The sequence below is a fragment of the Anneissia japonica genome, unplaced genomic scaffold (assembly GCF_011630105.1).
Source record: "Anneissia japonica isolate Jap-2015-1 unplaced genomic scaffold, ASM1163010v1 scaffold288162_len571657_cov150, whole genome shotgun sequence".
NCBI classification, from domain to species: Eukaryota; Metazoa; Echinodermata; class Crinoidea; order Comatulida; family Comatulidae; genus Anneissia; species Anneissia japonica.
Genome location: NW_022753254.1, coordinates 268,576 through 284,351, shown reverse-complemented (window position 1 = coordinate 284,351; position 15,776 = coordinate 268,576). Strand labels below are relative to the sequence as shown.

General features: G+C 37.1%; 1 protein-coding gene across 1 annotated transcript in view; it reads left to right on the top strand.

Annotated features, from left to right (window-relative positions):
• LOC117122806 overlaps positions 1-15,776 on the top strand; it is a 32,631-nt gene continuing 16,855 nt past the window's right edge. The window contains exons 1-3 of the mRNA XM_033268556.1: positions 1-42; positions 1,226-1,331; positions 14,820-15,025. The gene's annotated coding sequence lies outside the window, so the exon portion shown is untranslated. The remainder of the gene's footprint in view (positions 43-1,225; positions 1,332-14,819; positions 15,026-15,776) is intronic.

Genomic DNA, 15,776 nt, shown 5'->3' with positions numbered 1-15,776 from the left:
GTGCGTGCACCGATTTCTACCGCGGTGAATTTTGTCAAGATGGTACGTATATTTGGTAGAAGCCCAATGGGCTTAAACTCGGGAAGAAGCCCATCTCGAATTGAAGCCTCCCCACACTTTATCGAAAAGAAGCCCATCTCAAAAAGGAAGCCCATGGGCTTCTTCTCGAGATTACACAGTAGAAACACTGTACATGAATTTCAAAGAAACAAAATAAATTTAAAACACGCTTAGTTTACACAGTATTTAGGCGATTTAATTCCGTTAATACACTTAATGATACAGACTGATCTTACAGTGGCCATATTTATTGCTTTATAGTAGTCATTCCTAAATTTTATAGAATTCTGATTGGTCGGTTGTTCAGTTTGATTGACAATGCGAAATGATCCATTATATCAAATACTTTTGATAATATTCCCACGGCTCCCCATGTATACGTCTCTGACAATAGTTATTCATCGTACCCGTACTAGGCCTACTGCTGATGTGTAACGTCGCTAGCTCTCTGAGGAAACGCGTACTGCAGGAGCACAAAACAGCATAGACACGTATTTAACAAGCACACAGTATTGTATACTGATCATATCACTATAGGAACCAATGACTGCAGCTACAACAGTTGATTGAGAAAACTAACATTAAAAGACGGCGATTGACTTATAAAGCAATTAGTAGAGCTGCATGCATAGTACACTAGCAGAACATTATTTTACTTAGGTTAGATTTAATGCATTCAAAATTGTCTTTCGGGCATTGCAGGCCCTCAAGAATTTTTTAAAAATTAAAATCTAATTAAATCTAACCTTCGTATAATAATTTTCATATACTGTAGTGTACTATGCGTAGCTCTACTAATTGCTTTTTACTGCACAGTTGGGGATGGGCAAATAACATTAGGAGTCGCACTGATGACGTCACGATGGACTTATAAAGTCATATAATATTATACTAATGACAATGATGATGATGATGATGATGATGATGATGATGATGATGATGATGATCATCATCATCATCATAATAATAATAATAATAATTATTATTATTATTATTATTATTATTATTATTATTGAATTAACCACCATTACCTTATTGTAGTAAAATTATTGAAAATAATTATTAATGTATGTATTAATTAATGTAATTGGTACTATAAGTTAATTCAACAAATATTATTAGAAAATATTAAATCATATTATTTTCTCTGTTTTCTGTTTTGAAGAATTCATACATAAGCCAGTACTTGTTCAGACCATTATTGGAGATGCACCTCTAAGCAGTGTTGGCTTTGAACACTCTAACACACATTACTTGGTTATAGGAGGATAGTATGTATTATGAAATATTGAATATTGGAAGCTTTAGATTTGCGTGACGATGTAACCCTAGAACGAATTCACTCATCCGTGACCGTTACGTTCTCCGCACAACGTAGATACAAATTGCGATGGTTCTATTAATCCCAGATGACAACAAGAACTCAATTGTTCTCGCATGCGCAGATGACTTTTATCTGACGTCATACATTTCAGGCCTATCTTCGTCGTGCAATCGAAAGCTTCCTAATATTGTTGTTACTGAAAATATAATGTACGGAGAGTACAAATCTGCACAACATCGAATAATTGGGCGTATTCGACGTAGGCCTACTGCTGCTTTCTTTGACAACGATTTTTCGTTGAGTATTATATATTTTCATTCAGTAAAATAGACTTCAGTGACACGGAAATGAAGGTTTACGATAAACGTACCCCAACTATCACAAGCGAAGCAACCTTGACTACACTGACGTGTATCGCGGTAACTACGATGCCATTTTTTTTTTAGCTCTGATTAGGAGCTCTATGAGTACCCTTCTAAATGCTTTTTTGCGGCTAAGTGGGTTTCAGCAAGGACTGTAGGCCTTTAGAAGGACTGTGTGCTATGGATGGCGCGGTCGGTTTAACCCATGGGTGTATGCAAGTCTCTTATACACATCTAGATGTGTATAAGAGACAAAAATTCAAAGGTCTACATTTTTTCTAAAAACATTTTTTTTGCTAGAGCCTTTTCACAATGACATAAATGAAAAAGCATTGACGAGATACCAGCAATGAGTCCAAAGACCTTGCCAATTGCGTGACATAATCCTGGGGCGGATGAGGGAGTGGGGGTGCAGAAGGTGTGATCGCACCCCACTAAATTGTATTAGGTAAGATTTTTAAGGTACATGAGAGTGCAATTTCCTGGCACCCAGAGATATTCTCAAATTTTTTGGGGCTGAGGTGGTGGCAGACACGGGGAAAGGGACAAACGCCCAGGAGTGGCGAAAGGATTTGCCCAGCGGGGTAGGGGGTCCCAAGTCCCCGACGGGGCTCCAATGTCTCCGACGAGGGGAAACATTTCCTCGACGAGAACAAAGTGGGCGTAGTCAAACGTCGCTATAAATGCCTCGAAATTGATCTAGGGGGCGAAACCCCCGAAATTTTGACAATTTAGGGGTTTCAAAGGCTTATTTAATCGATTTTAGAGTCTATAATATGTACAAAATACTTTTTTTTCCCAGACGAATTGTGGTTTTTTTTTCAACGGGGGGGGGGGTGGACAGCTCTCCCCGACGAGGGGTCTGGCCTCCGGCCCCCTTCCGCTGGCGCCATCCTTGTAAACGTCCCCTCACATATTTTTAAGGGAAAGAGTTGATTCCCTCACTTTCCTTGAGTCAAGAAGATATGCCTGAAAATTGTTGATATAAATGCATAAATGACCCAGGTTTTAACAAAAGATCGCTGTACAGCCAGAGCACATCTTATTTTATAGCAAGATACCACGTGTCTCTGCCCACAAACATCTGAATTACCTATAATACTCGACTCGAGTGCGCGTGCCTTTATTATAATTTGAGAAGTATAAGAAAAAGCGTGCAAAGATAAGCTTGGGTTTCGCCACATGAAATATTTTCAATGGTACATCACCGCGATTAATTAGATCGATGATGATGAATTTTACTATATAAGAGTGTCATATCCGGCAATCTACAGGACAATTTTACCACCTCAGCCCCAACTGTAGCGGAGCTGAGGGATGTGTGTTTTTACTTGATTTACTTGATTCCCAGGATTACTGTAACTGTAATCCTGGGTATAGAAACCAAGCATACAATGCTTATTGGCCCCTCGATGAGCAATCTATACTACTTCGTATACGGTGCAAATTTTACCGGGTGGTCAGCCCAATGCCTCTCAATTGCAGATTTAAACATATTTAAGGATGTAGCATTGACATCTTCCTCAGACAATGAATTCCAATTCTTAACAATTCGCCTTGAGAATGTCCCTTTCCTCAGATTAGTTCTAGAGTAATGGTGCTTTAATTTATATTTGGCCTCTAGTGACACTATCAGTATTAGAATAAAAAAAAAATCTTTAGAAATATTATCAAAACCATGAACAATTCTAAACACTTGCAATAAATCTGCACGCTGTCTTTGATACTTAAGTGTTGGAAGATTTAGGGTTTTCAATCGTTCCTCATATGGAGATGACGATATTCAGGAAACATCCTAGTAGCTCGCTGCTGTACGTTTTCAAGACGGTCTTCATCTTTCTTAAAACTCTAAAATACTCTAAAATAGGTCTCACAATAGATTTATACAAATTTAAAAGCCCTTTATTAGAAAACGAAGAGATCTTTTAATCATTCCTAATTTCATGTTGGCTCTTTTTGAGATGTCAGCAACATGCACCGCGAAGTTTAAGCTACGTTAAAAAATGACGCCCAAATCTTTTTCCTTATTCACAGCCTCAAGTATAAAATTAAAGGGCAACTGCCACTTTTTAGACCACTCACATAATGCATTAATATCTGACTGTAAGCTTACACTATCCTCATGTGAATCCACAATTCTAAATAATTTTGTTATCAGCAAACAGTTTTACCTCTGAATCTGTAACCGAGGGTAGATCATTAATAAACATTATGAAAAAATTGGCCCAATTACACTCCCTTACGGAATCCCACTAATTACTGAAAACTGACCAGAAAAATGCCCATTTACAGAAAATCTTTGTGTCCGAGCAGAAAGATACGCACCAATCCAAGTAAGAAGTTTACCACGGACACCAAAACTAAATAATTTTTTTTAAATAATCGTTGATGCGGGACGGAATTGAAAGCTTTCTTAAAGTCAAAGTAAATGAAGACAAAGCTACGGGATTCATCAATATTAGTACTCCACTGTTCAAGGACTTCAAGTAGCTGGGTTGCGCAAGACCGACCATTCCTAAAACCATGCTGTTCATTACACAACAGACTATTACTTTCTAAATGATCCATAATTCTAACACAAATAATCCACTCAAAGATCTTACAAACCAGAGACGTTAGACTAACAGGTCTGTAATTAGATGGACTGTTCTTACTTTCTTTAGAAAAATTGGGTTGACCCACGCTTCTTTCCAAGATACAGCAAGTACAGCACCCTTATTCAAAAGTCTGTTGAATATTATTGATAAAGGAAAAGAAATTTCAAACGTTCAAAAAAGTTCAAAACAATACCCTAGAGTGGATACCGTCAGGTCCGGCAGGTTTTTTAAACTTTAAATTAGACAGTAAAGTTAAAATTTCTTCCTCACTAAAAAAACAAAGCACTGGTCAATAAAACATCAGTCACAGGAGGAATTTTAGGGATATTGGATAAATCCTCGATTAAAAAGACACTGCTAAAAAAAAAACTATTCAACAAATTAGCCTTTCCCTGATCATCAGAAACAGAGTCACCATTTTCTGAAATCAACTTGGAATTCCTGATCGGCTCTTAGACTGACATTTAATGTAATTCCGAAAAATTTTCTCATTAGTTTTGATCTCATCTCTCAGTTTATTTTCAAAGTTTGATTTTGTCTTTCTGATTAAGTTTGTTGCAAGGTTTCTGTCCTCAACGAATTTCTTCCATCTAACTTTCTCATCCGGTCGTGATCGTCTTTTACTTTTAATGTACTTCTTCCAACTTTTATTTTTAAATGTTATAGCTCTAAGGCAATCTTTGTTCATCCATAATGGACTTGTTTTGTCTCTTTTCTTCCGCAATGGTATACAAGTCTCAATTGTATCTTTTTAAAATGCCTTAAAAAAAGACCATGACTCTGTCCCTGAACGACTGTTTTATTCATTATCCAAATCAACATATGCAATAATATCTCTCATCTAATCATAATCTCCATGTATATATGATTTAACAAACGGTACGTCCTGAGCTTTAAAAGAGACTGGCATTTCAAATGTCAATACTACGTGATTACTCTTGCCAAGTGGAGACCCTATCTCTACATTATCAATCGTATCCTCATGATAAGTAAATATCAAATCAAGTAAGCTGGACCTATAACCCTCACGGAATCTAGTATGCTCCATAACATGCTGGTGAAGGAACACATCGTAAACACAGTCAAATAATAGTTGAGCACATCCACTTTTATCAGTCCTAACACAGCCCGACTCCCAGTCAATCTCTCTAAAGTTGAAGCCCTCACAATGACAACATCAGAAAAATTGAAATCAAGTACATGACTAAGTAAAGAACATTAATTATTATTATTTATATATAAGTACTAGATGGACTTCTATATATGCAACCCAACAAAAATGTTGATTCTTTAGTATTCACTTCAACCAAGATTCTTGAAAACTACCATCATCTAAATCAACCAAATTTACAGGATTGCCATTTTTACGTAGATAACTACTACACGACCTTAAATCATCTGAAGGGAGAAATAATTGGTATCCATTTAAATTCAACTGACATAAGTTCAGACTGGAAAAAAATATAATTTTTCTACAGATGATCTATTCTTTAACTCGCTTTTCTTGTTTAAAAAGGAATCACAGTTCGTATACATAAATTTATAATTATAAATTGAGCCAATATTTTCTGATAAATTAACATTACTTGTATTATTATATTCATTCTTTCTTGTATTCACTTTAGACATGACATTTTTTCTTAGAAATCTTATAACTAAGTCCTTCTATTCATTTTTAATACGTTCATTTAATTCTTCTTTTAATATCCTATATTTCTCGCGTTTGCTATGAGTTCTATCATTACTGACTGCGATATCCTTTTTTCTAGCTTTCTCAAAAGTTTTTCTTTTCGACTGCTCATCATTAAAGATGACCTTAATATGTCTAATTTGAACGCCTCGTGCACCTACGCGAAAAATAGATTTAACATTATTTTCAACATCTTGCTTGTTTCCAACAATTTCAACAATCTTCTTAAAGTCATATTGTTTCCTTATATCAGCAGCATCACTCTTTGACTCCTCCAATCTATATATCATTAAGTTATTTTTGCGTCTATTTTTTGCCGGTTCTTCTTCAAATTTATTTTCGATAATTTTATCAACATCAATAAAATCTCTATCTTTAGATACAATTGCCTCCAATTTCCGAAATCTCATTCTGCATTTTTTCTTGAGTTTTTTAATTATTTAATCTAATAATTTGAAAATTTCTCTCTTGTTATGAGGAGCTCTAGAAGTACTTGGCTGATTGATTGATTGACTAATTAATTAAATTAATTAATCTTTTTTGTGAAGTAAGTCACCAATACCAAGAACTGTATGCAAAGATTTGCATGAAATTTCACTTGGACCGCCTCGGAATTACTCGACTGAGTTCAATATACCAAGTTTAAATTACAATAGAACCCCTATTAAGGGGACACCATCGGGACAAAAAAAAAGTGTCCCATTAATAGGGGTGTCCCCTGAATAGTGGTACCCATACTCAAGGGACATTAACAAAAATCGTGAAATTGTCCCCTTAATAGGGGTTTTTAGTACGTTCTCGTATAATGATGACATAGATTCTCTATAATTTTATTCTAATTGACCTGAGAATGAGTTACAATTTAATTATAACTAATTTATAACAATAAATAGCAATGCAAAATATAATTCATTTAAGATATGAAATTAACAGATATGTAATTAAAACTACAAAAGTTGTATGTGTTTCCTATATTTTTTCTTTATTCTAGTGCAATGTTTATAGCCAGACATAAATTTTTAATATTGAATCTTATATCAAAATATACAAAACAAGAAATAATCTACATAGTTAATTGTCAAAATTATTATTATTATTATTATTATTATTATTATTATTATTATTATTATTATTATTATTATCATTATTATTATTTATTATCCATTATTATTATTATTATTATTATTATTATTATTATTATTATTATTATTATTATTATTTATATGAAGAAACACATTCACTGGTCATCCAATGCCCATTAAGCCCGGACTCCGGTTCGGAGTCGAAAGAAAAAATCCTGAAAATCGGATTGAGTGGTAAATAATAGGACCGTTCACATCAAATTCATATTTGTATCCTGAAAAGTTTTTTTCTGATGTAACCCAGGTTTCGTCTCTGAATAATATATTTATTCTTAACAAATAAATATGACGGAAACGATAACACATTAAACAAATAATTAATAATTAAGATGAAGTTTATTTAATTCAATTAACTACAAATTAAATTGATAAATCAAACATAACAATATAGGTAAAACATAAAACATTAATTAAGGCGCCAATGGTATACTACAGTAGGTCTACTTGGTTTTATTTGGGTTTTCGCTCTGATGCATCGAGGACTCGCTTCCAACGATGAGTCTGTTTATCGTAGGTCGTAGTAGACAATACGTGCGGCTGTTACCGTATCTATGATCACCCACTTCTGGACTGATCAGAGATAGCCTTTCCCTCATAAGTTCTTTACCATTGGTCTGCGCCAATTATGGCAAATATCCAGGCTAAAATAGAGAATAAATACTATACTGTATGCCTAAACAGTTAAATGTAGAGTATCTCTCTCTACAGTACTATCATTATCTGTGATAGCAAATAATTAAAACAGCAGGATATAACATAGGTCTACTGGCAATATTGTAGCCTTAGGAGCAAACTTAACCAAAAAGATAAAAGTAAAACTATAATACAATCATTGTTATCTTGAGTAATGACAGGTACAATATGGTTATCTTTAACTAATAGGATTATCCCATGCCCATTGGAATTTAAAAGGCATAAGCCACAATGCATGAAACGTTTCCTATGTTTGTAATACAAAAGTAAATTAAACTACATTCAAACATTAACGGGCTATGGTAAATCATAACTGTAATGATTTTAATGTACAGTTACTACTTCTCAAACCAATAAAACAAACTATATACAGTATATTGTTCAAACGTAATAACTAATTATATCGGACACTATATAAAATAGTGCAGATCAATAGGTAAACTTATATTCATAAACAAGAGATAGCCTTTCCCTCATAAGTTCTTTACCATTGGTCTGCGCCAATTATGGCAAATATCCAGGCTAAAATAGAGAGCCAATATCCAATAATAAACTCTGCCAAATGTTCAAATGAATTGATAAACTCTGCCAAACGTTTAAGTGAATTTTCACTTATGAAAATAACAGTGTACTGTATAATATAATTCTACACAGTTTAGCGTATTTGTTCAGTTGAGGTACAGCAACAGTTCATAACTTGTAAGCAACAGTACTTTGTAAAAAAATATAAAGTTGTATAGATCGGCAGTTTGAAACGACCAGCGCTTCCAATTGTAAAAGGCAGAAAAAGAGACAGAACTTTGGTGACAAGCCCTAATATAGGCCATGTCACATGACCTACACTGACCACTATTGGTCAGTAATTGTTACCAGGCAAAAATATAATGGGTGTCCAGATGCAACCTTCTAGCCAAGTGGGACCTTCTATCTTATTAATTAAATGGGAGCTACTCCCTGATAATTAGTTTGCCATCTACCTGAAGAATTTTTACCTCCCATACGGCCTTGCACATCTTCATTGTATGTAAATGAAAATAAGGTTCCTAACAAAACTAGAGTCAGTATAACACAGCCTTAAAATGGCTGGGTTACACTGACAATCAGCAACAAGCTTGGTTGGTTCGAACATACTAACACGAATAACCGTGTTCTGTGCGCGATGTGAACTAGTATCCGGATCGGTATCTAACAGTTAGCGCTAACCGTTAGCACCTGCGTGAGAACGCCCGATCGGTTAGCGCTAACCGTTAGCAGTATCCGGATACCGCTAACGGTTAGCAAGCGCTATCAGTTAGCAAGTTGAGCGCGTTTATATCATTAACCAATCACATGTACGCGTTTATAATTTCCACAGTTTCTTATTGGCCAGTGATTTGATCATCATATTTTTGGTATCCGGGTCGGGATTTTCTCGTATGGACGCACTGCAGCTAACGGTTAGCAGGATCAGGATCATGTTTTCAGTACGGCAACCATTTCAGGGTTAACGAATGTTAACTATTCAAAAATTTAATCCAGAATCAGAGCAATTTTCAGTTTTGCGCTGCCTTAGCATTATAGTCAAACAAATCGGTCTTTAGACAAAATTATAATGAACACAGAAGTACTTTTAACAGAAAAATTTTGCGGAATATGTTTCTGAAATATACACATAACATACTAAAAGTCCGAAAAAAATCCAATTTAGGGGAACATTGTTTATTATAAAGATATTTAATGGGTTAAAATCAAACGCTTTATAAACGCATGTCGTTGCCAAGTTGTTGCTAATACCCCTTTCACACTGAACTAGTTCGCACTACGTTCGTACTACGGGATATGAACGGAATGGACGTAGTAGAGACCGAATACCATCTTAGTACGAACGGTATGAACGGGCAAGGACAGGAATGGTGGTCCAGAATGTCAACCATGTTTAAAATTCGATTGCGTTCTACCCGTTCAAAAATAGGACTGAGTAAGGTCGTATTTCGAACGAGATTGCCGTACTGAAAACGGAATTGCCGTAGTGCGAACATGGAACGAACAGGTCAAAAACGAGCTGAACTTTGTGCGAACGACGGGAAAATAGGAGTACGATCCAACACAGATGCTGTTACGTTCCACTCCGTCCTGCCCGTTCTCAGACAGATCTAACTACATTCCATTACGTCTTCACTGCGTTCTTAAGCCGTGTTAACCAGTTTATACGTTTGTTATACGTTTCCATTCAGTTCTAAAAAGTTCTTGCTCCGTTTTTATTCAGATCTACCGCTTTATACTACATTTTAAGTACGTTCAGTCCGTTTTTTAGTCAGATCTACTCGTTTCTATTACATTGCCAGTACGTTTAGTCCGTTTTTAGTCAGGTCTACTCGTTTCTACTTCATTTTAACTACGCCAACCCCGTTTGCAGTCGAATCAGCAAAGTTTTTCTTATAAATAGTGCAGATCAATAGTGATCTCATTTGGAAATCAACTCTCTGGCTAATATATTATTTTACCATGGAGCAAATGCAAGTGCTCTCAACACTAAATATGATGAATGTTGGTTTCCTGCAATTGATAGTAGAAGCAGGGCAACAATATGAAGAGATCAGAGAACGTGAAGAAAAAGAAAAACAGGCGAGAACGAGGATAATTAGAACATGTTAGATGAGGGACTAGATGGAACCTGAGAGGAGACTAACTGTGGGGCACTATAACCAGCTGATGGAGGAGTTGCGCATGGGTGAAGAAAGGTCCTTGCACAACTTTCTCAGAATTACCCCAGCACTTTTTGACGAACTCCTTGCACGTATATCAGCTTTAATAACCAAGAAAGATACAAACCTCAGAAAGGCTATTGAACCAGGAATGAAGCTTGCCAGAACACTGCGCCATCTTGCAACATGAGATTCCTATGCCACACTGCAATATGCTTTCAGAGTGGCCAGAAAAACTATCTGCTTGTTGGTGAAATAAGTATGTGAGGCCTTAATACAGGTTCTGAAAGATAAAGTCATTAGCTGCCCTGTCGACAATGACACTTGGAAAAAAATTGCTAACGAATTCCAAGTACGCTGGAATGTCCCACATGTTTGTGGAGCCCTAGATGGTAAACATGTTGCCATTAGACCTCCACGCAGTGGATCCATGTACCACAATTACAAAGGATTTTATTCAGTTGTAATCATGGCACTTGTTGATGCAGATTACAAGTTTCTCTGGATTGATGTTAGTGGTATGGGATGCAGTCTGATGCACAAATTTACAATCAGTCAGAATTGAAAGAAGCATTAGAAGATGGATCCATTGGATTTCCCCAACCCTAACCTTTGCCAAATGCTGACAAGGCCTTTCCATATTTCATATTGGCAGATGATGCATTTGGCCTACGCACATACCTCATGAAGCCATACTCTGCCCGTAACTGTAACATGACAAGAGAAGAAATGATTGCCAAATATAGGATATCAGGAGGCAGACGGGTGGTTGAAAATGCCTTTGGAATTATGGCCCAGAGATGGCAGGTCCTCTTGCCACTAATTCTGCAGAAACCAAGCACTAACTTACCAGACATTGAAGTATCTCAGAGGGGAAACAGAGACACAGTTGTTGCCAAGAACCACAGGGACTATTTGCGGGCATACTTTAACGGTCCAGCTGGAAGTGTACCATGGCAAGACAGAATGATTGATAGACAATGAACAATTACTATGTAAATCCAGTTCTGTATGTTTATTCATTAATTGTAACCAGCAAGTTTTTGCAATACTTAAAATGTATTTAAATGCAATCTGCTGTTTTATCATTCATAATTATATTATGACCCTCCCCTCCCCCCTCCACCGCCCATTGATCGTGATAGCTTGTTTTTTAATAATTTAACAAAAATCGTTAATCATGATTTACTTTAATTTCAATTTTTATTAATATCAATGAAAGTATAAGGGACACTAATTTTTTGGAAGGACCTTTTGGCAACACAGAAATTGGTGATTATATTGAACTTTTGGGGACTATTTAGCATTGTTTGGGGGGAGGTAGTGGGGGTGTGGGAGGAGACATTTCTTCAAATTTTGGTTATTGGGGTAACATGGGCTAATATTTGAGGTCACATTTTAAAAAGACAACATGAAACTTTTTTAAACTTAGATCCCAACACTTTAATAAGAAATTACAACAATGAAAACACTGAAATTCTGTAAATAAACGTCGGTGGAAAATTATTCCAAAGTACACTCACAAGTCCATTAACTGTCTATTAATTCTTATCAGAGTCATCTTTTTGTCCATTGGAGATGGTATTATGTGTTGCTGTCGAGGTGGTGGGTGTTTTTATTGTTGCTACTGTGAGAACTGCTGGAGTACTTGCTGCTGCTGTGAGAACTGCTGAGGTGGTGGTTGCTGCTGTTGCGAGAACTGATGTTGAGATACCCAACCAGCATCCATGGAACCCCATACACTGACAGGCTTCTGTACATGGGGGTGGCTGCTAAGGCGCTGAAGCAAGTGAAGAACAGGAGGATGAAGCAGAAGAGTGTCCTGCCAGCGGTTCAGAAGTTGGACCCTCCACTTTTCGCTTAAAGTCTGCGTCCTTATCCTTAAACATCAAGACAATTCTCATGGTAACTTTCTGCATCTCCTCCCACACTGTAGGGTGCATGTCATAGCTGGATTCTCTGACGTATTCTATAAAGGCTTCTTTCTTGCGGTCTGTATTGGGCCTCACTATATGTTCCATCAAATTCTTCTGCATCTCGAAGAACTGATCCATCTTGTTAGTGAATGTTAAAGAGATGGAGTCAGCAGTCTTTGGAGTTGAAGAACGTGAGTCACTGGCGGATTGTGCTGTGGCCATGACATCTGCGGACTGTCTTGCAGCACAAGGTGGAATCAAAAGATCATCATCAGTCTCACCAGCAGAAACTTAAGGGATATTACCAGACAGCAGCTTTGACCTAGGCTATTTCAAAATGCAACTACATTGTTGATTTTAACAGTTTTAATACAAAATCAACAATTTATACCATATATAAAATTCTGATTGCCATTTAAATTTCTTATAATCAATATAAACAATTTACTTACACTCACAAGAGTCCGTTTTTTCACTTCATATCTGAAGGGTGCAAGGAAAGCAAAGTTCGTCAATACCCATTCGTCTCTTTCAGACTGCTCAGCAACACCATCACCAGCTTTTGTCTTCTTCAGCTTGGTGAAGCGGGTTCTGAGGCTTTTATACCAGGCTTGCAAATCCTCTACTGTCTTCCCCAGCAATTCCATCTGCTGCTGCCACAAATAACAATTTCTATTTGGTAATTTTGTAGCTATCTAGTTTCTTATTGTAAATTATTTCATTCATATGTGTTTGATCCAATGACCGGGGTAATAATGTGAAGCGCTTAGAGGCTTTGTTAAGGCATTAAGCGCTATATAAGAACGACATATTATTATTATCCTAGAACGGATTGAAACTTAATGTGAACGGGGTTAAACGGGTTGTGGATTGGAAATTTTTAAGAACGGACTAAAAACGACATTAGGCGTAACGTCTTCCCGTTGTGTAACGTTGTACAAACCGTCTGCAATCGTAGTGGACTTACTTCAAACTCTGCTGTGTCGTAGTAAAAGCCAAAATTGCACGTTTGAACCCGTCCTCATCCCGTTTCATGAAATTTTCTGAACGGGCAGGAACGTGCTTCGAACTAGTTTAGTGTAGAAGTGGTTGGCGCATCGGTTGTGGTTTGGACTCCCAACCTCGAGGTCCGGGGTTCAAAACTCTCTCTATGCAAGTCGCTTGTGGCCTTGGACAAGGCACTTTATCTACGGTTGTCTCTCTCCACCCAGGAGTACAAGTGGGTACCTGGTAGGTTCAAACACCGCCTGCGCTGAATACAGCTGCAACATTATGGAATTCCCTTATGGGGCTTGAGTGTGTGTTCCATATGTGCTTGATCCAGTGATCCGGGGGTAATAATGTTCAAGCGCTTCGAGGTTGTGTCAACGGGAGGCGCTATATAAATCCAGAATTATTATTATTATAACGAAAAAATGTGAATTATAGGGTAATACGCCCGCGCGCGATCCAAAGGCGGGGAACACATTGGTTTGTCGCGTCAAAGGTCTCTGTTGCCGAGCGATCTCCTTCTCAATAATAATACCTTCATGAAAAAACGTAGCAACTCACGATTATTTGTCCAGGCTCCGGATACATGATGTCATGTGAACAAGGATGGCAAAATTCTGGTTTGATGTTAGGTTTATTGCTCAAAAGGTGTCCAAATATAGATTTTAATGATATTTTTGTGCCTACTGTAGTGATTTTGATACAATAAAGAAAAAATAAGTGTTCCCTTAATAGGGGTGAAATTGTATTGATTTGACCCTTTTGCGCACTCAAAAAGTGTCCCCTTTCCCTTAATAGGGGTGTCCCCTTTATAAGGTTTGGCTGTAGTGTTAAAAAGTGTCCCTTTGTCCATGAGAACGGTAGGCCTACCGATTTCCAACGTTCTCGGTTTCCTTTCAAAATTGAATTCAGAAACGTTGGTCACAACCCTGTGATCCCACATTCACCCAGGGGTGGCGCCAGGATTTGCCCGACGAGGGGGCCGAGGTTCTTGACATGGGGCCGATGCCCCCGACGAGGGGTCGGATTTCCCCGACGAAGGCAAATTGGGCGTGGCCGAGCTTCGATTAAAAGTTTCCGAAACGGTCCATGAGGCGAAGCCTCCGAAAATGTTGACAATTTAGGGGTTTCAAAGGCTTATTTAATCGATTTTAGAGTCTACTAATATGTAGAAAATGCATATAATTTTTTTTATCCCCGACGAATTGTGTTTTTTCTCTTCAGAGACAGGGGGTGGGTAGGCAGCTCTTCCCGACAGGGGGCCATGCACCGGCCCCCCTTGCTGGCGCCACCTCTACATTATGCCCTAAAAACAGGGTTCTTTTTTAACTAACTCGTAGCATGTTTCATTCTATTTTTAGTTACGAAGGTGTGTTGACAAAAGTGTATAAGTACAATAGTGATACCGGCTTATACGAGTATTTCGTGTCCTTGCCGAACACGAATCGTGTTATGGGTATGAAGGCGTTTGATATCAATGGTCGAATGTTTCTCTTTGTTGCAAATAGATTGGAAGGATCATCAACTACCACAACATCACGACTGTTTGTGATCAACGATGACACAGGTAATTAAGTTTACAAAGTTCATACACACGCATATGTAATTTATAATACTAGTAATATACACGTGCTCCGCACGGTGTGAAAATGGGTGGGGAAAAGTGGCGATGTATATTGCTGAATGTCATGGGAAGTCGAGGAGGCAATCGTTGTGGAAGTTATGGTTAGCATGTTATAATTTTTTCTGAATGATGTCTTTGTAGATATTATTATGGGTGTCTTTGCTGAATAGTCTTTGTGTTGTGAGGAATTATTGTACAGTTTGATGAAGAGTGGATCCAGAATTTTTCAAATGGGGGCTACAGCAGTTTTAGAATAGATAAATGTAGCCCACAACATCAATACGCACTCCCGTTCACCCTTACTGGATCCGGCCTGCCTGTTGATGCGATTGTTTACTTAAATTCGAGGTGTTGATTAGTCGAGCTGGCTTGACCCCAAAGTTAAACTTCAGTTCCGCTATTTTTTGTCTTTCGTGGGTGTAGCCCACCTTTATTCTCTCCTTTTTCATTGTTTTCATTTTTTCCAATAATTCTTTCAGAAATATAAAACATTTCATGATTTGTTAATAAAATACATTATAAGGTAAAATAAGGACATGTAACTATGTTTGTTAATAAAAACACTCGATAAAATAAACTTCAAATTAATTATAATATACATAAACATATACATAAATGCATACATATACACAACATACACACACACTTAGTAAGTGCGTGTGTATGTTGTTGTTATATATATATATATATATAT